Source organism: Podarcis tiliguerta, assembly GCF_965153285.1.
Source record: "Podarcis tiliguerta genome assembly, chromosome: 6".
Lineage (NCBI taxonomy): Eukaryota > Metazoa > Chordata > Lepidosauria > Squamata > Lacertidae > Podarcis > Podarcis tiliguerta.
In genome coordinates, this window is record NC_139539.1 from 13,449,009 (window position 1) to 13,476,218 (window position 27,210).

The 27,210-nt window shown below is 39.8% G+C and overlaps 1 protein-coding gene across 1 annotated transcript in view; it reads right to left on the minus strand.

The window, feature by feature from the left end:
- Positions 1-27,210, minus strand: part of GNAS (GNAS complex locus) — a 166,487-nt gene that overhangs the window by 62,758 nt on the left and 76,519 nt on the right. The gene's annotated exons all lie outside the window — the stretch shown is intronic.

Sequence of the window (27,210 nt, forward strand, 5' to 3'; positions counted from 1 at the left end):
GACATACTGCTCTTGTTTGGGGGAGACAAAACATGAACCTGGGTTTGCACGTCATGCTAAGCCAAACCATGGTTTAGCTCAGGGTGGTCCAACACGCAGCCCATGAACTGCAAGTTCCAAAGGAAAGTCGCTCCTCGCAACGGCCGTTCTCTTCCATTTTTATCTTCATGTTCTTTCTACAAATCCAATTGAAAGGGGCGACACTGGCTATGTGGGGCTGGTCCTACAGAGGAAATCCTGTCTCTCAACTGGTTTGTGCCGGGGTGACAACCAACGGGTGCGAAGAGCGGGCAGCCCCTTTATGGGTGGAGGCAAGCAGAGATTGGCTAAGGCCAGGGCAATGGTGATGGGGGGGATTTTCCATAAGCATCCCAGTTATGTGGCACAAGCCATCCCAGCATTGGTTTTCCATACAACGCCCCTCCGAGTAAGAGAAAAAATTCTCTCAATCTTGTAGGAGAGTTTGGGACAGAGAAAATCATCTCTGGCTCCCACACAGACAGATGAAAAGTTTCTTCATGTAGGCAGGCAGGCTCTTTGAGATCATTTCTGGTTGTACCAATGCAAAATTATTGTATACAGTAAGAAACTACAAATAATTATTGCCAGCAATAAAATATTGGGAGCAAATAAAAATGCGTTCTGCTCTAAACGTTTCTGCTACGGTAGCTTGCAGGAATAGAAAAGGTGTGTAGAAATACTTCTCTTCAAATATTCACATTCCAAAAAGTGAAACCAAAAGGTTATTCTGCAACTAGATTTCCTGAGTGTATAGAAGTTAAGTATCTGAGTATGGGATGAAGGCATCTTAAACCTAGTGCACATTCATGGAAATGCACACAAATGAATACTAAAGATGTCTAGAGCATGATATGGCACATCACATTTGCTTTGAATTGTTAAGAATGAACATGCCTTATAGAACTCTTGGGTGTTTCCTAGTACAACATTCTTTTAGATCCTGTGATCAATCCAGACTGTGGTATTCTTAAAAAAAGAAAAGCCAGTGTATTGCTTTGCCCATAGTCCTCACAATACTAAACCAGAATGGAGAGCCCATCAGCCCCAACCAGAATAGCCTATGATAGGTGATGATGGGAGCTGTAATCTAGCCACACGTTCCCCATTCCTGGATTAAATGTTACTGACTTGTATTTATTTTATAATTAGAATCAGTTCCTTTCACGATTCAATTAAAAAAAAAGGGTCAAAATACTAACCCACTTAACTTCAGAAGCCAGGTTATTGCACTGTAAAAGAGTTTAATGGCAACGTACAATGGCAGGGAGGATACTTGAATGAGAGAATACAGGTGGCAAAAGTACTGAAATGTGTTCCTATTTCTACCTTACCTTTAATCAAACTAGTGCACAGACTGCAGAAAATAGCTTAACAAACACAAGTGCAAGGCCGATAAAATTTACTTACATTCACACTAATGAGTGTGTGCAACCACTTTCTGGAGGAAAGAAAAACCCATCTGCAGCTTCCATTCTCTCAAAAGTGGAAAAAGCTAAGAACTAAAGAACTTGCATTGACACACAAATGCTATAAGATCTGGTGAAATCCTAAATACCTAAGCCTAGTACATTCTGTTCCCAGAGTAGCCATTCAGATGCCTCTGGGAAGTCCACCAGCAGGACATGAGTACAACATGAGTTCTCCAGCAACTGAAAAGGCATATTCTTTTGCAAACTGAATCTGTATAGTATGTACCTAGGCCAAAAACTTGCTGCCTAACTCTTAAGCCTCCAGCTGCTGTGTTATCATGGAAGAGCTGCAAATATTGTTATTGAGGCGGAGGAAGAACCAGACCCTACAGAGATGTCAATCATCACAACTAGGGTGAAGGAAGCAGAAGGCAACATGGCACAAGGATGGCCATTATACAGTGAAGGGAGCTGAACTCACAAGTAGATTAGACGAAATATGCATATATCTGGTTACCCTTGTCACCTTGAAAACACTAAAATTCAGGACCAAAATTGCATTCAGGAGACACCAGGTCATTATGAAAGAGGAAATACTTGCTGTCATCCCCCAAAGCTAATAAGTGTTCTACACAGTATACATTATTTAGGTGGTTGGGAATTCCTGTAAAAAGTAGGGATTGCATGGAGTCTTTAGGCCTAGACTGCTTCCTTCCAAGGCACCCATCTATCAGGAGCTCCTTATTGTTTTACTTTGGGTCCAGCATTTAGCTTAATGGTAATTCAACTCTTCAGTTTAGAAACATATTTTGCCCTGATTATTAAGCACCCTCTTTTCTGCCAATCTATTACAAAGAGTATTTCCCAGTACTCAAAGTGATGGCTCTTAATTCAGAACATAATGCTGACTCTCCTGACAAATCCAGGGGAGTTAGCAAACATGTTCAATATTATTATCTGAAGGCTAAAACGTTCTTAATATGAAAGTATCATTGATCTGAACTAACCTTGGTTTACAAGCTTGTAGTTCATCTGGAGAGAGCTTAACCTCAAGTCCAGATTTGAATGACATGCTGAGCATAGTACAGCAGCAAGTGGGAGCAAAGCTGCTGTGTACTCCTTCTAAGCCAAAGTTTTGCTTAATGGGATGTATTATTGCGTGATCAGCTCAGTATTATGGATTAAAACCACCGTTCTACAAAAGCCACCTTGCATCTCCCTATAGACCTCAGTGCATGATACCAACCAATCCAAAAACAACAAGATTGAAATCCTATACCCTGAGAGTAATCCTAACTGAACTCAGTCAGAATTACTTCTAAGTAGACATACACAGGTTTACGCTGCTAATTATGCTTTTCCTTCACCACCATGGTCCCAATAATATTCCTATTAATTGACAATGATCTGTTTTGAAGCCTATACATCTTGAGTATATAACTGATCTATTATTTTGTCGTCACTTTTATGCTTAAACATAACACTTTGAGAAGCATACATTCTCCTTAGCGTGGCTAGAAAAAATTCCACACCAGCCAAAAGACGTTATGTGCAGTACTTGTCAAAATTAAAAAGGTTTTCCAGCTGCTCTTTCTTAGTTTGCTGAATTATATGAAACTATTCTCCACTTTCTTAAGCCATTTGAAAGAAAGTAATTTTAATTGTGCTCTCCCAACTTTCATTTACTTCATTGGATTTAGCACATCAAATCATACCTAAAGACCTTGGCCCTCATAGGAGGCTAAGACTTGGTCTGAGCCTACAACAGTCTAGTAATGGAATAAATTGCCTTGCAGTGCAAGTTTTAATGAAGGTCAACTAAAAATTCTATTGTAATGAAGACACCAGTAATTTTTCTAGTCGGTAATGCTATCATATGGATGTGAAGCTTGCCCAATACACAGTGCAAAGAGGCATGCTCAAAAACAGCTGTGTGCTTTTTGAACCTCAATTATTATTAATAATGAGTGCATAACACTAGGTGCAAATCTATCCAACAACTCACTACATACACCCTTGCTATGAGGAGTAGTATCAATTCTCAAAAGCAGGAATGCCTAACGTGTGGCACTCCAACTCCAGCCAGCATTGTCAATGGTTAAGGATAATAGGAGCTTTAAGGTGGCTCAATTCAAGGCATGTGTGACACAAAAAGCAGCAGTTATATGGAGCCAGTGGTGATTCTTGAGCAGAGTGTCATACGCTCCCAGCTATTACCTGGCCCTGTTAGAAGACTTTGCATCCAAAGATATGTAACAAAGTTCAAATGTTTAGTCGACTTCCAAGTTACTGATAAGCCAATTAAGTGATGATGTATTTCAAAGTGGTGCAAAATTCCTGCAATTGACAAGCTGCTAGGTAGTCATCATTGTCATAACACAGGAGCACTCAAGTCCCTATTTCTGTCTGTGTTACCATGGCCCTATGGCATGTTCAGTAAACAAAGAGTCTTATTACAGCAATGAACGTATAACTTCATTTTGTAATATTTACTAAGTGTACATTTTTCCATGACAATGATGCAACATGTTTCCTACATCAAGAGTTCAACCAATAACCTGTACAAATTAGTAACAATTCAACCATTTAAAGAAAATGATAAATTGAACTACTTTATGCAAGTGTAGAAAATTTTTAGTTGCTGACTTAAGCAATGTACAACCGAGCAAACTCTGGGTGAAATTCAACGTAGCACTAAGTGGGGTGTGAGTATGTGAAACGAACTCTACTCACAAAACAGAACCTTCCCCGTTCTTCTTCCCTTGTGCACCCCCCAAACCTGCTTTGGGTTTCCCTTCAACCATTTATGGCAGATTTTGAGGGCATGGGGGTGGCAGTGTAGGAGATGGGAGTTCTTTTATGTAAGTGGACCTTATCCTGCTCAAGAAGTAACTTAATTGAATCTCACCCACTATTTTTAAAATTATTACTGTTCAAAAACATTGCCAGATTGTGCTTCCATCCTTCTAAATTAGGAAGGGACCATTAAGATAAAATGTTTTAAAATATAAAGTTTATTCTTTTTAAGTCAAAAACATCTCTCAACATTCCCCCAATGTATTATTTTACACAAAGCATTTAAGGGTGCCTACAGACACACAAGGCTTGCAGTTTGCCCCAATTTGAGCAGAAATATAAAACTTGATATACAGTTCAAAAGAAATCTGTTCTACTGGTTTGAAGGGGGAAAGAGGGCATGCACAGTGCTGCTTAGCTGAGCCTTGTGATAATCCAAACCCAACCCTTCCTGCAAAACATTTTTTCAACTTTTAAAATTTATTTTGCTGGTCTTGTTTTTTTAAAAATGCTGAACATTTGATCAGAGAAATATGCAAGGCACTTTAAAAGTAACAACAGACAGCCCAACTTATTGATTGGGAGGGGGTCAGAAAGGGAAGGCTCATCTAAAAGCAGAAAACCTGGCACTGTCCATGGGCACAGCTGTATATATCCTAGAAGCTGCTTGATTTTAATACTAGGCAAAATGGCAAGAAATGAACTATAAGAGTCACATTTATCTAGTGGTTTATATTCTTATCTCAGACATTTCCATACACTTTTAAGTATCACTCAATCTTTCTTTAATTCAAGTTCTGAGGTGCAGCCACATAAACTTATTTTAAACGCTTTCCAAAGAATGCTTTGACCTAACTGAGCCCTAGAATAAACTTCAATCCCACTGGGACCATGCAAGTTGTTACAATTGTGATCAGACTCTTGTTTTGACTGTTTTAGAAGGACTAAAAAGAAGCCTTCGTCAGTTTGTCAGGAAGGTCACTGAAGTTTCTTTGAGACACCAGAGAAAAACAAGTTACAATTCCAAATAGCTTCAAAAAAGAAGTTGCATTTAAGCTGTGTCAAAGATCACAGCATTAAAACTTCCTTGATATCCAAGAGTCGAAATCAAGATAAATGCATGTTTGCTTTAAGAACTTTTTATCGTGAAAATTCTTTAAAACCTGCTGCGTCTGATAAAACTATTCCCAAGAGGCAAGCTGAAATCAAATCCCATTAGCTGTCATACTGGAAGTGAAATGTCCCGCACCTCAACAATGATCCATTTAAAACAGGGATGAGGAAAGTTTTCAGTCCAATGGCCACATTCCCTTCTGAGAGCCACATGCCCGCGGTAGGTGAGGCCAAAGACAAATGTGGGCAGAGCAACAAATATAAGTTTTACTTTTGTATAAGCTTTTGGACTGCAAGAAGATCAAACCTATCCATTCTTAATGAAATCAGCCCTGAGTGCTCACTGGAAGGACAGATCCTGAAGCTGAGGCTCCAATACTTTGGCCACCTCATGAGAAGAGAATACTCCCTGGAAAAGACCCTGATGTTGGGAAAGATAGAAGGCACAAGGAGAAGGGGGCGACAGAGGACCAGATGGTTGGACAGTGTTCTCAAGGCTACCAGCATGAGTTTGACCAAACTGCGGGAGGCAGTGGAAGACAGAAGTGCCTGGCGTGCTCTGGTCCGTGGGGTCACGAAGTCGGACACGACTAAACAACAAGAAAGCTAATTTCTACACACACCATTCTATTCTTCATGCAGTCAAGCAAAAGGCATTATTTGAGCTCAAGGATGTGTGCCATCCTAAAATAAAGACTTTAGGGTGTGTCTAGGAGAATCTCAAGAGTCTCAAGCCTTGGAAGCATTGAAAGGCTATATTCAGCTCCCAAGTCTGAAGTTCCCTACCCCTGAGAAGTTATGGGGTTCAGCAACACATGCACACAGAAACATGCAGCATGCTCATTTCTTTTTTAGCCTGTTGAGAGCCCCAAAACAGAGTTCATCTGTGGATATCGTTTTAGAACACGAAATGCAGTAATTTGTAGACAACAAGTGTGTCAAGCACTTCAAAATTCTTATTTCACCTTTTTAACGTCCTGGTCAGGACATAAAAGTATGCCTCTCCCAGCCCCTTACCTTAACTACAGTTCATGCTGAACAAGGTTCCCATTTTAACTAAGGTTTGAAACCAAGGTTTTAAAGACTTGCGCCTGGAGCAAAACAACAGGTTTAGCATACGTCATGGCTTAAGGGATATGAAATCCATTAATGTGTCCTCCACTACTCTGGTCCTATTGCAGAGATCCTCTTGCATTAGAACAATGATCCTATCAATCAGGTATGAATCAATCAGGTATGAGTTTATGTTAATCTTTTCAATGAGGGGCAGAAAGAGTTGAATATGTGTCACCGGCACTTAAAATAAATGCAAACAAGGTTGAAAAATGTACAAGTTATGACTGATAAAAATCACTGAAGTTACAGAACCTACACCTCTTGCTCCCAGTCATCCTGCCCTTAGAATATGGTCCCTTTCCAAATCCCACCTCAAACAAACCTGTCATGGATTCAGGTAGGCAGCAATGTTGGTCTGACTGAGTAGAAATAAAAAAATTGAAAAATGGAGACCAACTAAGTTTGTTCTGGGTATAAGCTTTCATGTGCTTAGTTGGTCTCTAAGGTGCTGGACAATTTTAAAATTTATTTATTTATTTAAACCTGTCATATAATCTTAACTCTCATTTTTTCAAGTACAATTTACGGGGGGGGAAGAAGTGGGCATACAAGCCTACTTTGCTTTAAAACAACCCAACGAAATGGTTTGCAAAATGTATTACATTCTTAAATACAAAGAGCTAGCTGCCACCTTGTCTTCACTCTGGTAAATAGCAGGTGAGCGAGAGACAGACCCAGTTCCCACGTAATACTAAGTATCATGTACAACAGCTTCAAACTACATGAACAAGCCACAGTGAACCTCAGGTATATGTACTCAACACTACCCCCAAGTTTTGTGCACCAGGAAATGAGAAGCATCTGCTTTCAGTTTTAACTACCCACAATTCCTAATGATGTCTGAACTTGCGGAACTGTGGTTAGTTTTTAAATATAGTCTGAGAACAAGCCAACAAAATATTTCCAAAGAATCTAGCTTTTCAAACTTGATCTTAGCCAAGAAGTCTGTATATGTTCTAATTTTGAAATTGTTCAAAAAACAAATATGGAAAATTCACTACTATGTTAATGATTGCAACCTCATTTTACTAGGAAAGGGCACATATCAAATCTGCATATTTTGTTTTTTAAAAAGAATTTTATTTAACCTCTGCAGTAAATGATCGCCTATTCTAATATAGCCTCTCAGGGAGTCAGATCGGAATAGAATCCATTGGTGGGTGGTGTAGGGATTATGTCAATACAATTTTAAGGCAGAAATGCACCCTATTAATGTGTTTATTTCTTTAAATTTAATATTTCTACAAACATAAATATCCTACTGAAGTGCCTAACACGAACAAAAACGGAAAACAAATCATAACGTTCTTAAGATTCTACAGACCACCCAACCAGCAATGTTGTCAAAGACAGTTTGAGGTTTCTTTGCTAAGTGTGAATACTCTTCTTTCTGTTCTGCACTGTGCCACCTTATCCACGAGAACTACTGTGGAAACAGACACCTAAATGGCCAGGCATAACCTTTTACAAACAGACCACAACCCCCAAAGCGCAAGTGCCTTTTAAGCGTTACCCTACTAATTTCAATTAAGGAAAAACCCTCCGTTATAAATTCCAGATGCGTAAAAGTAGGAATGAAGAAGGATTTCAGAACAGGTGTTGGGTGCGTGTCTGTGTTCGAAAATTCCCTAGCCAATACAAAACAAACCCATCAACCTCCCCATTTCATCTCAGCTGATAAATGTCATTTCATCTGCCCCTTTTCTCACTCCCTCCTATTTCCATACTTAATTTGTGAAAGGCTGGCTGGAATCAAGGGTGGGTACTAGGAGAAGACAGCAGCAAAGTCAAAGCCTGCAATTCCTGCAGACGTGAACTATGGATGCTGTGGAGTTAAAAAAAATATATATCCTTACATTTATTGCCTAAGTTTATTCCTTTTTTACTCACTGACCAACAGGAATTAAACAAGAAAAAAAAAAACCCACAGCAAAATCAAAACAACACCACAAAACTACATTTCCCAAAGTTAAGCTGAGGGTGACTTCATTTAAGTCAAGAGTCAGCAAACGTTTTCAGCAGGGGGCCGGTCCACTGTCCCTCAGACCTTGTTGGGGGCCAGACTATATTTTTTTGGGGGGGAGAACAAATTCCTATGCCCCACAAATAACCCAGAGATGCATTTTAAATAAAAGCACACATTCTACTCATGTAAAAACACCAGGCAGGCCCCACAAATAACCCAGAGATGCATTTTAAATAAAAGGACATATTCCACTCATGTAAAAACACGCTGATTCCTGGCCCGTCTGCGGGCCGGATTTAGAAGGCAATTGGGCCAGATCCGGCACCCGGGCCTTCGTTTGCTTATCCATGATCTAAGTCATTTCTCACGTTGCATGAAAAAATTCTGGCTACACCTGCGAGTCTACACTGCTGACACTGGGAAGAGTAGTTCTTTATGCCACCGAACTCCTTCCTTGTGAACAATGGAGGGTTTAAGCATGCTCAGAAAGCTTGACTGGAGGAAGCTGAGAACTTGACTCTCAGAGGCAACTTCCCCCTCCCCAATGCAATTTATTAATGTTGAGGAAAATGGGTGTATGGTAGAGGCTAGAAATGTTACAGGAACTTTTCTGAACTGTGTTGGGGTTTTTTTTAGTTTTGGGGAATTCTCAGGAAAAGCCCCCCCCCCCCCTACATTGGACAGCTTTTGCCCATCTTGACTTAAAAGCCCTCTGTGATCAAAACTCCTTGGCCTCAGACCTTTCTGCGGGAAATTGCTTCCTATTATGAATTGCTTTCCTTTGTATATGGACTCCTCTTTTTAGTGAAACACAAAATTACTGCAATTCTATTTGTTCACATGAACTACTGACATAATATTTTTCTGTTTTGCAGGCAAAACTTGCAGACAAAATCCAGGATGGTGATTCACGAATGCCAGTGTGATAAAACTGGGACATTCTGATCTAAAATCCCAAAATAATCTCAACTTACTTTGTGGTCATTAGTGATAACATACATACTATGTACTTAAGCAACTGGTTCTATGGAGGCTATGATTTTGTGCTACTTCGTATTTTGTACTTTGTTTGGTCAACTGAAATAACCCTATGAAAAACTTTAGATAGAGGTAATGGCCTCTGATTATTCAAAATGCAGCCTCCCCTTAAAGTTCTCACCTGGTATTTATTTACATTTAATTCCATTTTTTTAAAAGAAAGTTACCTGACCAATTAATATTCACTACCAATTAATGTAGGATTTTTAACTAAGAAAAAAAGCCAATTCGAGTCACTTTATAAATGACTGATCAGACATGAACAAATCCCATTTCATATGCAAGCTTGCATCCATCTGCTATATAAATACAGGATCCTGATTAGTTTCAGCAAAAGCAATGGTCATTTAATAAAATGTGCATCAATCCTAGCAAACCAGGGCCACGCTAAGTTGTACAGAGATGTGACTCAGCATTCCATAACCCTTATTCTCTTTACACATTTGGAAACCATATAGTTCCTGAATATTCAATTCCCTGTGGACATTTACTTGAAATGTCAGTGTATATGCAAGGAACTTCCAGACCACAGTAGTGACCACAATAGATGCCTAACTATATCCACCTCACTGCACATCACCTAGCTGTCACCATTTTTCAACAGCCTTGGGGAATATTTGGCATAAAGGCTGCTAACATGAAGTGTTAATTTAAGAAAAATTTCAAGCAGAACGCTACAGTGCAATCTCATAACTATTAAAAGTTACTAAAACACGTATAGCTTACATGGGTTCAAGATAATGTGCAGAAATAAGTCTTTAAGGCAGAAAATTAAATCTCATGCATTGCAAAAACAGCCAGTATTGCATTGGTCCCACCAAACAAAACACACTCAATGTTCCATTAAGCATCCATTATTGCGGTCTGAAAAGCTAGTAAAATCCTCTTTCTGCCCTGTCTCTACCCATCACTCATTGGGTTCCGCTCTAGATCCTGTCCTGGCACCACTCCTAATCTAAATTCCACAGTGGCCCAGCTCAGATCTACCATCATCCCCACCCCCTAGCCAAGGGTGCTAATGTTTCAAGAATCAAAATTGGCAACTTTAAGATAACCTTGGTTTCATATATATTCAACTCTCATTTCTAAATTTGTGACATTATCAGTATTTTGCATAAACATGGAAAAGTTCCTCATCAACTTTGCTAGCTGAACTGTCAACTGATGCAAAAGATTACTTAAAATCACACACACAAACACGGTACAATACAACGCAAGAAAATGAAATTATAGCCTGTGCATTCATTACATTTTGTTTCTGTACCAGTAAGTGTGTTGTCCATTTACTTCTAGGGAGCTGAAAACCCACATTTAAAACAGTGACTTGAATAAATTCACTGGAAGAAAACAGTTCAAACCGTGCTACTTAAATGTAAGTGGAGTTCTGAAACAGATGTGGCGAAGACAATACCCTCCAGACTCCAACTCCCATCAGCCCTAGCCAGCATGACCAATGCTGGCCAGGGATGATGGTAGCTAATCCTTTCACTTTTTTGATATGGCTTTATACTGATAAGGCAAGAGATGCTGTGGTCTAAACCACAGAGCCTCTGGGGCTTGCTTTACCTATACAGTGGTACCTCGGGTTACATATGCTTCAGGTTACATACGCTTCAGGTTACAGACTCTGCTAACCCAGAAATAGTGCCTCGGGTTAAGAACTTTGCTTCAGGATGAGAACAGAAATCGTGCTCTGGCGGTGTGGCAGCAGCAGGAGGCCCCACTAGCTAAAGTGGTGCTTCGGGTTAAGAACAGTTTCAGGTTAAGAATGGACCTCCGGAACAAATTAAGTACTTAACCCGAGGTACCACTGTATACCAATAAAACACACACTACTCATTTGTTACACATTCATGCCCTATCAACTTCAACCTTGTGACTGATGATGTTGACGATTTAAAAAAAGGTATGTCATATTTATAATTTCAGATGGACTAATTGATGGAGTAACCCAGATGAAACTACTAATGTAAGCTGTTCTACTTTGACTGCTGCAGAAGGCTGAGGTCAGTATAAAACTGTTTCCACTTAATTTTCCAGTTAAGATATGATGGTTATGGTGTGACGTACACACAACTTGCTGGAGGCATTCTGCTGGCAAGATCGCACCTCTTGGGAAATGTTCAAGGTAACTATTTGACTTAACTGCGTATTTATTACTGAATGCCCACTATTAAAACAGAGTGCGGAAAAGGCAGCAGGGTAATTTTTCACCTCAGGCCACCCAACTTAATACGTCGCTGGTCATTAATATAAAATAAAATAATTACTGGAAAGCATTGTATTACCCTGTGCTTGAGTACCTTACTGCATTTTTAAAAGATACAAGTCTAGGTTTTTGTGACAGAAAACTCATCTTGGGATCAACAGAAATTATGAGAATAATAAATATTTACACATAGGCCAAGGAGTATAGACAAGCTGAAATTTATATCTTACTTTTAAAACGTCTGGTTATTTAAGACAATGGCCCACAATCCAGAGCGGCGTATGCATAGTGATTTTGTGTTGTTCCTGTTCAGCACACAGAACCCACGCCCCAAAAAGGTGTTTAGCTTCATTTAAAGCAGCTTTGAGGCAGAGGACTGATATAAAAAGCATTTCTTGAGTTATGTGCATTTCAGAAGTTTGCAATCTTGCCACATATTTGATCCCATTAAAAAGTTATCTAAACCATTTTTGCACTGCATCTGTCTCCTTCGGGCAAAACAAAACAGATTTTTGTTCTAGAGACAATCTCTGGAGGATGCGGGTGGAGGAGAGGAAGGCGAAATTTCATTGAGGGACAGAAATTCATTTGCACAACACTGGATTCCACCCTAAATTTCCTCTTAAATGATATTAAGTAATTAAATATTACATAATCTGTATATGGACTGTATTAAGTAATCTGTGTAAAACCTGTAAATATCCATATTGGTCCTATAGGTAATATCTAAAGTGATTTAATGTTTCTACCAGATACATTAGTTAATACATTAGCCTACAATCAAAAGCATTTTATTTTCATCTAATGCTCTAGTCTCCTCAGTAATTGAACAATAACTCAATACTCCAACTATCATGGCATTTTTGTCTGTTTTGTGTGGGTGAGGCAGGCCCAAAGCAGAGTGTAGTAGAAAGAGCAACACTGGAAAGAATAAAAGATAGAAACATGTCTAGTGTGCAGATGCAGATATTCCCACTTCACCTATGCTTCACCTCACAAGGTGTCTTTTTTTTATTGCTCTGTAAGCTACTCTTGGAGCTTTTTTCAATTTAAGAAAGGGATAAAAATTTCTTTAGACAAATAAATCAATAGGCTGAACATGAGAAAGACCCTATGCGGGAATACTTTAAACATATTCCCTCCATAGGAGGAAGAGGAACGAATGCTGAAGATATGCAGTGTGGCAAAGATAGGCAAGGCCCAATTGTAAAAACGGCAGTGTAAGTAATTATTTGGTTTTTAAAATTAACAAGGTTTTGTAATCAGATCCATACCACTGTTTATGCATATATTAAGCATGATCCCCTTTCTGCAGATTCAGATAAATGATATAAATCACATTGATTATAAATCAACCCACCATGAATAATCCACCATTTAACACTACCAGCAGGAATGAAGAGAAGGCATCAAGTGAAGATTTCTCAGGAAGGACTTCCAATTCTTAGGCATTTACCACCAAGCGGGACATCTCTCTAGTTTGTGAAGTCAAGTATGGGCATATAAGAACCTGTACCTTGTGGGTAGTTTTGCCTTTTCTTTTCTTCCTTCTGTTTCACCCTACAGCTGAGGCTGACCCAACTAAAGCAGGGGTCTCAGTGAAGACCACAGCAAGCCGCTCTTTCAGATACTCCCATCAATATCTGCCATACATTGGGTTAACATTTTCATACGGCTATCTACTATAACCCTAAGGTCTTCTTTGTAGCCAGTCACTGCCAGTTCAGACCCCATGAGTGCATATGTGCCATTAAGATTCCCTCCCCCTCAATGTGCATCAATCTCCACTTCCTTATACAGTGGACTCTCGGGTTGCGAACGTGATCTGTGCAGGATGCACGTTCGCAACCTGCAGCGTTCGCAACCCGCATCTGCATAACCCAAAAAAAACGCAACCTGAAGTGGCTGTAACCCGAGGTAGGACTGTACTGAATTGCATTTGCAATTTTACTGCCCATTTACTCAGTCTGGAGAGATTCTTTTGGTGTGCTTCACAATCTCTTTCTGTTTCAATGTCCCTGAACAATTCAGGTCACCTCACTGCTTACCACCAACTCTAAATTGTTTATGAAGAAGTTTAAAAGCACAGGTTCCCATTCTGATCCTTTGGGTAGCACACTTTCTGCATCTCTCTTCCAAAGACCCTTACTCTCTGCTACTTAACTAATTCCTGATCCACAAGAGGACCTCTTATCTTATCCCTTGACTGTTAAGACTACACAGGAGCCTTTGCTGAGGTACCTTGTTGAAAGTCCAAATACACTATTGTCAACCAGATCACTTCTATCAACATGCTTGGCTAACATTCTCAAAGAACTCTTAATAGATATATGAGATGGGACTTGCGCTAGCAGAATCAACGCTGGCTCTACTTAAGCAAGGTTTATTATTCTATGTATTTGGCTACTTTATCTTTAATAATACTTTCCACCAGTTTTCCTGGGACAGAGGTTAAGCTAGCTAACTAGCCTGTAATTTCCAGGATTCCCATCCCCCAACTTTTTAAAAAATCAGGCTACACACTGGTTACTTTCCAATCCTCAGGTACAGAGGCTGGTATTTGTTAGAAGATCAACAATGTCACATTAGAGTTCTTTGAGAATTTGTGGGTGGTTGCGTATGCCACTGGCAGTTTGTCAGTTTTTATTTTGTCTATTAGGAACTTCATCTCTCATCATCACCACTATCTACCTATGAATCTCATCCTTGGAGGGGAATGCAGCCCTATAGCAAAACAAAAGTGACTGGTACCTCTGGGATGAACTGAACCACCCACTGGCAACACAACCATCTTGCCTGTATTGGGTTTCTTTTTGTTATCCCTCATCCAGTCCCATTAATGGCTCCTGGCATCTTTTTAGAATATTAGAATATTTTGAGACGAAAACAACAAATGAAGCTGGAGTCAGATGCCACACTATCCCCAAATCTCTGAGCTGTATGAAATCATTGGGATTGCCAATGTTGAACTCAATAGCATTTAAGCTAATGTCAAAGCATCAAAGGCACATGAACACATAAAACAACGGACGTTTTGCATGTAAGATGAATTAGAAATATGAGGAGTCATTATTGGCCCAAATAAAGAAATACACAAACCACATATCCATATTCCTATGCCTTTTGGCAAAGATGTGTCCTAAGTTAAGCATATAAACAACTTTATAACACCCTTCACTGAAAAGGAAAAATGGCTCTTTTTTTAATCATCATGCAAATTTTTTTGTCTTTGATGACGAAAACATATAACATAAGCACCAGACATCAGTATCAGTCATTTTCATAAATCAGTTCAGAATGGTGGACTTAAAGTTTCCATGCAGTAGTACCTCATCTGGAGTCTTAAGAAAGAGGCAGGTGTCTAGTATAAGTGTATAAACAATATACTGTATTAATTCCAATGAGATACTGGGAAGGTGGGAAACTGCTTGGCAACCAGTTTTAACAAAAAAATAAAAATAAAAAATATTACCTTAGTTGGAAGATACCAACTTGTAAGCTCACAAAGGACATATGGGAAATACACTGAACTTGAATTTTAGATAGTAAGGACTCAATCCTACAGTTCTACATATACAGAAAAGCCCTTGGTCAGATATATCTGGATCTACTATTCCGTAAGTTCAATGACACAGTGGGAAAAGCCACTTCCCTTGTCCTCACCTATTTTTTGCTTGAGGGGAGAGAAGAAGAGCTTTAGAAGCTATAGGTAAGTTCTCAACCATGTTCATGCAAGAACAGGCTATTCCCTTAATAGAGTTCCTAGTGCCAAACCAGTTTACTTGTGGGATTGCCTTACCACATTTATGCCCGCTCAACCACTTCAATCTGCAGAACTGGCACTATTTACAGGTGCCACATGATACTTGTTTCACAAGAAATATATTTTAGTGTGGCAGCACCTACACTTTGGAAAACCCTATTGATAGATGCCTTCACTGTACTCGTTTCATTGCCTGCTTAAAATATTTTTGTTTAGTTTAGGCAATCCTATCCAGGCATGTAGAAGTTATATGTGTTTTATTTCTTTTCAGCTACTGATGATTTAAATCATCCTTTTAATGCTTTTAAATACCCGTTTCTAACTTTTATTATTGAGAATATTAACCTTTTATTTCATGCTTTTGTAAACCGCTTAGAGGCATTTTTAAAACAAAAACAAAACAATCAAGAGGCAAATACATTTAAATGAATGAATGAATGAATGAATGGCATGTTTAGAGTTGTAATATCCAATGCCAGCACCTTAAATTGAGCTGGGAAACATTTGGTCAGCTAGTAAAGGATAGTAGATATAAAATTGGCAAAATGTAGTCTAGCACTGTGGAACCTCTGGCCCATGGGCCTAGCTAGGCCTGGAAGGAGTCCTAATTTGTCACACAAGGCTGTTTTCCTCAAACCATGCTCACATGCTCCACTAATGATATCATACATAGTGTCAGGTGGTGGTGGGGGAGGTAAATACAGTGGTACCTCGGATTAAGAACTTAAATTCGTTCTGGAGGTCCGTTCTTAACCTGAAACTGTTTTTAACCTGAGGTACCACTTTAGCTAATGGGGCCTCCCGCCGCCACGCGATTTCTGTTCTCATCCTGAAGCAAAGTTCTTTGCTCGAGGTACTATTTCTGGGTTAGCGGAGTCTGTAACCTGAAGCGTCTGTAACCTGAAGCATCTGTAACCCGAGGTACCCCCATATATGGCTGCAAAGGAACAATTGAGAGCCTTAAAATGAACGTCTGATTGTTCCTTGGCAAGCAGGGCATGTATCTGGCACCTTTAAATTTGGCAGCAAATGCAAGCCTCAATGGCACTGATTCCACTTGGGAGCTCTTAACGGAAGCTTTTGAACGGAACCAACATCTGCCAAAAGTGGGGCTTTAAGTCAATACTGATCAACGTGTTCTTCAAGCCTAGCTTGGATCAGCTGGGATCTTCCCTCTGCAACACTGCTTGAACTCCAGCTGTGCTGCAAAGGGAAATGGTTCACCCAACATCAAGGTGATATAAGTGATTGACAAGTGGGCAGCCCCACCCACCTGTCAAAATGACCCACTGGGGATAGGGACCCAAGGACCCAGTCTGCTGTATTGTAAATGTTCCCCACCCCTGTAGTCCATTCTTAACCTCTGCCAGCAATCCACATTTGCATTTTATATCAACTGAAATTTTCAAACTATCCAGATTTCAATGGGAGCCCCACACAGAAATTATAACAGTAGTGCAAACTGGAAGTAACCAGGGCATGAAAGTCTGTGGCAAGGTACAGCTTCCCTAAAAAAAGCTTAGAAAGATTCCTGGTCACCACTGTCCCCTCTGTATTTAATAACCATAATAGATTTGCAGCACCAAACTGGGAACTTGTTTCTTCAAGATAAATTATACACCGTTGAAAACAGGTTAGACACCTTGTTCCAAGTCGTAAGAACCCCGTCAATAATATTTCTGTCTTGTCTAAGTATGTTTCAGTTTGTTCATCAGAAATAGCATTTCAAGACTTTCACATACTTCCCCAGGATTTCCTGCTGGAAGAGAGAGATGTCTTCATACTGACGACATCCCAGTCCAAATTTACATATGACCTCATACAGCAGTTTCATGTAAATGTTATAAAGCATGAATGACAAGATGGAACCTGTCACAGAGTAATCACCCAACACAAGCTTCTATAACCTGCTCTCAATACACATCCTAGTCTGGTGGGCATCATGATTAACATGGTCAATGGTACTGAAAGCTGTTGAAGGATCAGCAAGGTCACATTCCCCTGTTCATCTCCCAGCACATGTCATCCATCAGGTGACCAGGGCAGCTTGGATCCACTTCAGACAGGAAACATGCAATCAGTTATGGGGCAGTTATGGGATACTGTGAGAGAGAAAATTGGGAATAGCAATATTGGGAGTAACACAAGGTCTTACAAGAAGTTATTCAAAGAATGGTAAGATTGTGGAAAAGGAGAATGAAGAGGTATGATAGGTAAGATGTGTAAAGGGAATGAAGACTCTTAAAGGTGCACTTATTTTTGAAATTTAAAATTAATCTAAGGGGGGCGAATCATTAACAGATCTGGTCAAAATGATGAGCAGAGGAAAAGGTGATGAATGTTGATTCAAGGAGAATTACAGCAGAAAAAAGATTGTGGGACAGGCAAAGCACAGATCACTGGCTAAATACTTGTCGAATAGTAAGTATGAAAACTTGAACTGATACAAATTGAGGAGAGATAATTGAATTACACTAATTAAAGGGGGATACTCTGAGGGGGTAGGAAGAAAATTAATGGGACATGGGAGAAGAGTAAGAATTTTGGTGCACTTATTTTTGTTTTCAATGGGGAAAATTTTTAACTATAAGAGACCAGAGAATAAATGAGAATTAAATTATGAATCACAGAAGAGTGACAATAAGAAAAATATTATTCAGAAGGCAACAAGCAGCAGCAGGATCAAAACATACAAATGCTGTGTAAATTATGAAGTAACAAGGTACCCATGGAAAATAAACTGCAACACAAGTTTTACTGATATTATTAGCAGTTAATTGTATTTGTTCCAGCAGTGACCTCTGACTGGAGAGCTTCAGACCAAAACAGCAAAAAGCTATAGCATAACTGCTATTTGACATTCTAACACCCAATTTAATTGAGAATTGGGTAATCTTTCCGTTTTCTAACTTTTGACAAACCAGGAAGTCAGCTGCTCTCCATATGCTTGTATATTACCAGGATTGTTCAAAACTGAATCTGATGTGCACTGCAGGGAAATTCTTTAAAAAGAGACATAAAGGAAAAGCTTACAGCTAGGAAAAAGGAAACTGGATAATTTCAGACAATATTACTCCCTTTCTTCCTCAATATTGTCCATCTTTCTTGCTTTAGGTTTCTAAGGAATCAACAGCTAAACAGACACAAACCACTTATTTCCCTATGCTTTGACAGCGGCGGTTTGTCCTTTTATGGCTATCACTGAACACTCTTAAGTTTTTTTATTTTTGCTTTTTCTGGCAGCAGAAGATGAATCAATCATTCACCTTACCGAGGACCTTCAGAAGAAGCCAATCATATATATCGGGGTAGCCAATGTGATGTTTTCCAGATGTTTAGGACTACAACTCCCATCATTTCTGGCCAATGGTCATGCTGGCTGGGGCTCATGGGAGCTGTAGTACAAAACATTTTGAGGGCACCATATATTGGCTACTGCTCGTGCATACACACACACACACATGTTAATGTATACAAAAACCCCAGAACTGCCCAACTGAAGCAAAGGTAAAACACCAGATTAGCTAAGGACTATGTTTTCCAAGTACAGTGGTACTTACAGTGGTTACATACGCTTCAGGTTACAGACTCCGCTAACCCAGAAATAGTGCTTCAGGTTAAGAACTTTGTTTCAGGATGAGAACAGAAATCGTGCTCTGGTGGCGCGGTGACAGCAGGAGGCCCCATTAGCTAAAGTGGTGCTTTAGGTTAAGAACAGTTTCATGTTAAGAACGGACCTACGGAACGAATTAAGTACTTAACCCGAGGTACCACTGTATTCCAAAGCAATAATGCAGCAAATAAAAACTTAGCCGTCGCAGAAAAATACTCAAAATTATTTTACCTGCCATACCAGCCTTATGAAGTAGCATTGCAGGGCTCTCTAGGACTGAAACATATGTAAATCAGTTTTTTGTTTTTTTAAAAAAATACTTCTGTGTGCTGGTGCACTTAATGTCATTTTTTAAAACAAAGACCTTGTGCTAATTTTTGTTACATTGCTAGACTCAAAGACATGTCTAGGGACACTATTGACAGTCTCACAAGTCAAAATTCCTCACTTAGACTGTACCATTATTTATGTGTCTTGGGAGTCTTGAAGGATGCAGCAGGCACAGATAATTATCTTATGGAGTCTTGACTACAGATAGGAGCAAGCAGAATTGGCCTATTTAATCGCCCACTGGAGAATATAGCAAGTGAAAGGTAGTTAATTTATCATTATTCTGATTCTGATCTCACCACAAATTCCCAAAACTAGAATATCTGTTCAATCTAATGTGACTAGTAAGATAGCCTTATCACTAGTGAACGCTAGTGGTCTTACTTTGGTCTTACTTTGCATAACTGGGGCTCCACACAGAAATGTCACAGAAAGCTACAAGGCTGCCTTATATGAAGTCAAGACTTTGTCTACAGTGACTGGCAGCAGGCCTCCGTGGTCCCACACCACAGCATTTCTTAGCCCTAGCTGGAGATACCAGTGCCCGAGCCTGGAACCTTTTCCATGTGAATCATGCGTTCTACCACTGTATTAAGCAACTATGGACCATCTCCACATACCTACTACTAACCCCTTGCATTTCATGGCTTTCTGGTTCCATTGCTTGCAAGTTCTCCCTCTCCCTGCGTGTGTCAACTGAGGATAACACTTCCGTGCATCAACAAAGTGAACTTTAGTCCATGAGAGTTGATGCCTCACTGTTTGTTTGTCTTTAAAGTCTCTCTATTGGCTTTACTGGTCAGACTACGCCACTTGAAGAGTTATCTAAAAAAGGCGCATTTTAAGTCATTACGAGCCATAAGCAGATGCAGCCAAAGTTACTATACATTAAATGGAAATAAACTCTGCCGAACCGTAAACCTGTGACAACTTAAGCAACGAAGCCCACAAAACACAAAGTTGAACCATTTCTGTCCTCCATGACAAGTGCCATAAATTTGAGCTGCAACATGTGGTAGTAAATAGAGGTATTTATAGCCCATTTCATGCACTATTTCTTAAAATAGACGCTACAGATAATATTTATTTATGAAGGCATCTGTCTACATAGCATATTACAGAGGTAATATAAACAAGGGACAAGCCCAGGGTTCGGCAAAAATATTTTAGATGCGGGCCGGTCCACTGCCCCTCAGACCTTGTGGCGGGCCGGAAAAGCAGCACAGTGTGGGGGAGCTGGAAGAAGAGGCAAGGGGGGCCAGCCACTGTGCTTACCTTCCCAGGGGCGCAATCAATAGCACATTTCATCTCAGTGGGTTTGAGCAGTTCTTCAAGTGCTGAACAAGTGGCCTTGAAATGATTGTGGCTTACTTGAAGTAAGCGTGTATTTAGGGCTCTTAGTGTCCGTGCATCCGATGGCAGGGCAGGGTACGGCTACGCACCGAGAGGCAGTGTCTCCTGGCAGCGCAGGTGGAAGCTGGCGGGGAAGGGACAGCAGACTTCTGGAACTGGTGAGACGGGAGGAGCCGGCGAGAGGCACTGCCTTGCCTTCTTGTGACGGGAGGAAGTGGCCGAGCGGCGGCGGCCCTGCCAATCAGATGCCGCGCCTGGTTTACCTCAGTGCGGCGACGTCTCTGCCAATCAAACAGTGCTGAGATAAACCAATCACGCGGTGATTGAGTGGCAGAGCTGTTCGACCTCTTCCTTCTGTCGTCATCACCGGGAGTCTCAGCTTCGCGGCGGGTTCTGGCTTCGCGGCGTGGGCCGGATTTAAGACCCAGGTGGGCCTGATAGGGCCCGTGGACCTTAGTTTGCTGACCCCTGGACAAGCCCCTCTCATGGGCAGGGGACAGGGGGAACAATAAACCAAAGCAGAGGGGCAAAGAGGGACAAATGCAAAGAAACAGACCCAGCTTTTATTTGTATTTAAACTTCATTTGAGTTGGGCATGAAGAGTAAGGGATTATTTTCAAGGCATAACAGAAACAGAGTTTTGAACTGCAGTACAGTGGTACCTCGGGTTACAGACGCGATTTCGGGTTGCGCACCGTGCCAAACCCAGAAGTACCCAATGGGTTACTTCTGGGTTTCGGAGCTTTGCACATAAGCACCAAATCGCAACCCACGCATGCGCAGGGCTGCGGGTTACGAACGCGCGTCCCGCATGGATCACTTTTGCAACCCGAGGTTCCACTGTATGAATATAATATGATATATAATTACACATCCTTTAAATCACGCTGAAATTAACTGTACTTGCATACACATAGCGGATGAGAGATCTGTAACCATAAGAATGAATAGATGATACTTAATCACACCTGAAAGTTTAACCTTTCAGTTATTCCTCAAAAAGCATGAATTCTCAGCACACTTGCTTAATACGCTCTTCCCCATGAAGTGAGACCAATATGATCTCTGGTACTGAACACTTCCTCCGTCATTACAGACAACAATGCCTTAACTAGGAAATATTGCTTTTTTAAAAAATCATGATTTCCTTTATACTGGATACCACTACACAACATGGTAATTGTCCAGTTTAGATGTTGCCTTCTATGTTGACAGTTACCTCATTGACTGTAGCTGAATACTGACAATGGTCTGGTCCAGACCCTCTTATCCTTTGGTGATAGTCTCAAAATCAGAAATTATCACTTCCATTTTCAATTAGCCATGGAATTAATCATTATGTCCAAACCCTAAACCGCGGTTAGTATTAACAACAGTTTAGAAAAACAGTTAACTTCAAACTGATTTATGAAGTTGCCTTGTTTCCCTGAACCATAGTTTTAAATCAAAAAATAAAAGCGAAAACTTCCAGTCTGCTCCATGTGACCATGCCAGAGCAGAGGTAATCAAATGAACCTGAGGTGCATGGTGGCAAAAACCACAGGCCTCACCAATACTTTCCCAAGCTGGCCCCCACAAGGCTCCCATACACCACCTATTCCAATAAGGACCGAGGGATGTAAAGACGGGGGGGGGGGGGCCACGGAGGAAAGTGAGATGAAGGGAGAAGTAGAGGAAGTGAGGAGAACAGCAGAGAAACAGGGACAAGACACGGCACCAGTTTGTGAAGCTGACTTTTTTTCACTAAATATAGTTAAGATTAACTATGGTTTAAGGTTTGGTCAACATGGTAAGCATGGTTAATTTAAAACAGAAGTGGAAGCTTTCAATCTCCTGTCATGGGGGAAAGAGAAATGTGCAAGCTGAAGAGGAGGAGAGTCATATTCTCTAAACGATGGTTTAGAATATAGCCATTATTTTTGCACTGGATCTCTTCCATACTGCACTTATTTCCCTATTTCTACCCTAGTCACTTTGAGTTCTTCCATTACGCATGAACAAATTCCCTACATATTTGCCATATGCAGCATGGCACAATTCATGTCTGTATCATACTGCTTGAAAGAAAAGTAATCAGTAACAACTTCCTATCTGAGCGGAAATTTGCCGTTAATCCTTTTTTTAAGCAAGCAAATGTAAAAACTATTCAAAATTTATTTTAATGAAATTTAATTATTTGGGCTTTAAAATATTTAGACTATACAACTATTTTTCATAATATGTTTCAGGTTGTGTGCTATCTCTCATTTAGACTATGTTTAGAAAAACAAACGAAATGGAATTTTGTAAAAGTAGATACAGACTTTTTTTCCTGGCTTAACTATTCAGGGGCTACCATAATTGAACAATGTAAAACAAGAACTGACAGCTTTGTATACTTGGAGATCACAACAGTGTAATGTGAAAATCAAAATCAGCATAAAAACACCAGAAGTCAGATTTTTTTTTTTTAACATGAAGCCCCTGAAAAAGGACACTATAACAGACAGGTCTTACAGCTTGAAAGGTGAGCCATGATGAGGCCAGCTGGACTTCCTTTGGCGGAGTATCTATTTCCTCAGGGCCGCCACAGAAACAGCCCTGGCTTACTTGTCATATTTCAGACATAAAGAGCATTATCACAATGGATTGCCAATGGCCAAGACTAATCTTACAATTTATAAAGCAGGAAGCAGTAGAACTTTTTGTTTTATCATCCCTTCAGAAAATTTGACTACCTTGGGCCAAATAAAATTGGGCCACATTTCACTTCAGGGAAAAACTTAGCTATAAAACCATACCAACTAAGCCCTACAACCAGCTCTCTTAATGGAAAAGCAAGTTATAGAATTTTTCAGAAGTGAAATGATTGACCATTGCAGTCTGGACAAATGGAAGATGCTGTATTCATCCCAAGTCCTAAATTTGCCATTTTTACATACAGAAGTTTGGCAAAAGCAGTTAATCTCTGCAGGTCGTGATACATATCTGAGCTCAAAGCTTTCAACTATCCTGACAGATGAGCATGTATCTAAAGCCAGCAAGAATAGCCTTTTTGGCATTCTATCTTCACTGACACTCAATCTGAACTCAGTATTCCAGATCAAACCTAGGAGTTTTTTTGTGTCTTATAAGGAAAAGCGATATACCTGAGAATTACTGGAGTTCATCAGAAGCTGTAGCACAACAACAAAAGCAAATACTAGCTTGGCCTCTGGATTTACTTTCATAATTTAATAAGCAACAATTCAATATTTGTTGGACGAAAATGGATAGTTACGTTTTACCAGCTTCATTCTCCTATTAATGAATGAAGCATGCACTCTTAACAAACGCAACTAGAGTTGGGGAAATCTAGTGACTGAGAATGAGTCACTAGGATAATCTACAAATAAAGGAACAGGTTAGAGACATACATGCTTTTTAAACCACTCTGATTTTTCTATTTCAATGTGCACTTTAACCTCTTTAAGCCTGACAAAATAACACTGCCCAAAGTGAAGAGACTGCCCAAGTGTAGAACTAATTTGTTCTACAAAATGTCATTGAATCTTTTAATAACAATGGTGTTCTCAACAAACAACTGATAGCATTCTTGCTCATCCTTCCCTTATGGAATCTCAGTCCCTGAAGTTCTCAAATTCTCACATTATTCTACTGCTCTTCTCAAAGAAATATTTTCCAATTCTTTAACATAAAACTATCTTACTTTAAATTTAAACACCTTGCTTCTTGCCCTAACGTCAATGGAATATCTTGTATTCTCTAGGAAAGGGGGTCACACATATCAAAGATACAACAGAATGAATGTGGCAAATGACAGGTGGTCACTCAACTCTTAAGATCAAGCAATTCAACAGAAGAGGGACTAAAAATGGTTTGCTACTGGAACTCTAACAAAATGGGGGGAAATGTGTGATTTTAAAGGGTGGGGGTGAAATCCCTGTAAATATATGGAGTTGAATTCAACTAATTATTCTTGGAGGAGACTAAGTGAAATCAATGGGCATGGATAATTTAAGTCCACTGATTTCAGTGGATCTATCCCAGATATAACATACCTGGATTCAACCCATAATGCTGTTCTACTTCTTTCCAACATCAGGCAATAACCATGCTGAAAAGAGAGGACCTATAATCTATCTACCAATTTGAGCTCCGCCTTCTTGAACTGTAGCACTCAAAACTACCATTCAGTGTTGGCAAGGGCCTGAGCCACCCTGAACATATGTCTCCTGTTTAACTTTTGTGAATGGCTGGCAATAGCAGCATACATTCATTCACCTAGTCACTCAAATGTTACCTCAAATGCATGGATTACAGACACATTTCCCTCTCCATAATATACTTGCATCCTAATCTTGCCAAATGAGAAAACCCCCCACTTAACTCACACATCTTCACTTTAGCAACTGACACGCACCTTTCCTCTTTTCCCATGGTTACAACTTCCTGTCCCTATTGTCTACATAACTTAAATATCCACAAACTTTTCCTTCCCCACTGCCAAGGGCAGTTATATAACAAGTGATATATATATATATATATATATATATATATATATATATATATATATGTTATATAATGTGATGTTAGATATCCAAGGATGGTAAATGAAGATATACTTGCATGGAGTTATTTACTTCTAAGTTATTTCTGCAAATTTTCCCTGGACAGTGGCATCTTCTGTCGGTTTCTTAAACCCAACTGAATTTCACGAACATAGATGCAATTTCTTGTTGTCAAAGGGCAACGTCTCAAAACCACTCACCAACCATTCATTGCTTCTTCTGCTTTCCCAAGCATAGCTTGAAAAAGATGTCCTGGGAATTTCACTGGCTGTAAAAGTATCACACGGGCAAGAAAAGAGAAGGAGGCAGGCTCTACAGGTATGCAGATTGCAGAGACTGGTAGGGCCATGTGAGAACTGGGAGGTGAACGCTTTTTGAGAGGTTAGGGTACAGTCTAATTTTACAGGTACTTACAAGTTTTGGAAAAATGTAATGGTCAGCCCACTGATCAGGCAAGATGCTAAACTTAGCAAGTGCCTCTGCATACATCATGCCAGCACAAGTTGTAATTGGGTGTGAAATGCCTAGGTCTCTTTTGAAAAACAGCTGCAAAAATATTCAAATCTAATCCTGAAATCTATGCATTTTGTTCAATTACTTTAAGAGCAACACTGACTGACATGGGTAGGTTTTGAGTACTGCAAATGAATCACACTGAAGCAAGGAAAAATTGCCTGACTTTCTCCAGACTACCCATGTCAAACAGCAACCAACAAATGGCATTTAAGAATGCATCAGTTCTTCCTCCACAGCCCAATCAAAGCTATTGTCATGGACAACTTGAAACATGACAGAGTCCCTCAAAGGCAAACCATGCCCTTCCTTGTATCAATAGCCCAAACTTTGGTTCACTAACCCTAACTAAGATCATAACATCTCTAGATATACCCCTTCTATGCAGATTACTTTGGGGGCTGAACTGCAAATAACATTTCTATAAATAGCAAAATCCAAGACAAGGGTCAAATGAATTGTTATGGACTGACAAACAAACAACAAAAACAAAAACCAGCAACACATTAGGGTAGTAAATACAGATACTGTATAGAAAAGGAACTAATTCCCAAGCCTTTTATGTATAATGCAGGGGATCCTACCCTCTGGAATTGTCATGAGATCCATTGACTGTGAACAGTCTTTAAGAACTACTTATTAGGGCTGAGCGATATAGCAATATATTGTCCAAAACCAGTTTGAAGTTCACACCGTGATAACTGTTTCATAATATTTGACCTCACAAAATATTGTTAATCACAATGTATGTGAGGGCTAGGCAATGTCTGGTTTTCAACATTGTGATATATCACTAGCTAAACATTGCAATGTTATTACCAGCTAAACATAATACTCATCGCCATACTTTGGATTGTCCTGAATACCACCATTCGGTAGCGAAGCCCCAAACCGAAACTCTTGTTTGGATGCATTTTGGCTTGCCTGCTGATGAAAGTGACCATGAGGTGATTGATATTATCATCATTTATCAGTTTTAGACCCTTAAGCAGTAGCAGTTGCCGGGACATTGTCCTGTTTGCCTTTGCATAGTTCCTTCCATATTTCAGATATCGTGATATATCTATACATCATGACATTTAGCTGGTGATATATCACAATATTGAAAACCAGATATTTCCCAGCCTTACCACTTATATGAACCTAGGATATAGCACACTGGAATAATAATTTTTGAAGCTTGGATACTTAAGCAACAGCTACATTCTAGTAAAAAAGAAGACACTAATTTAGGCTTACAAACATCCTGGCATAGGAACAGACACCCTGGCAGTTTATTTCATTATTGTTGTTATATTTCTATTCAGATTTCTCACTAAGGCTTTTTTGGGGAACCAAGGATGACATTCTGAACACAGATTGCTTAAATCCCACTTCCGTAAAGCCGCCTAAATGTATAGGAGTGTACACTGAGTAAACT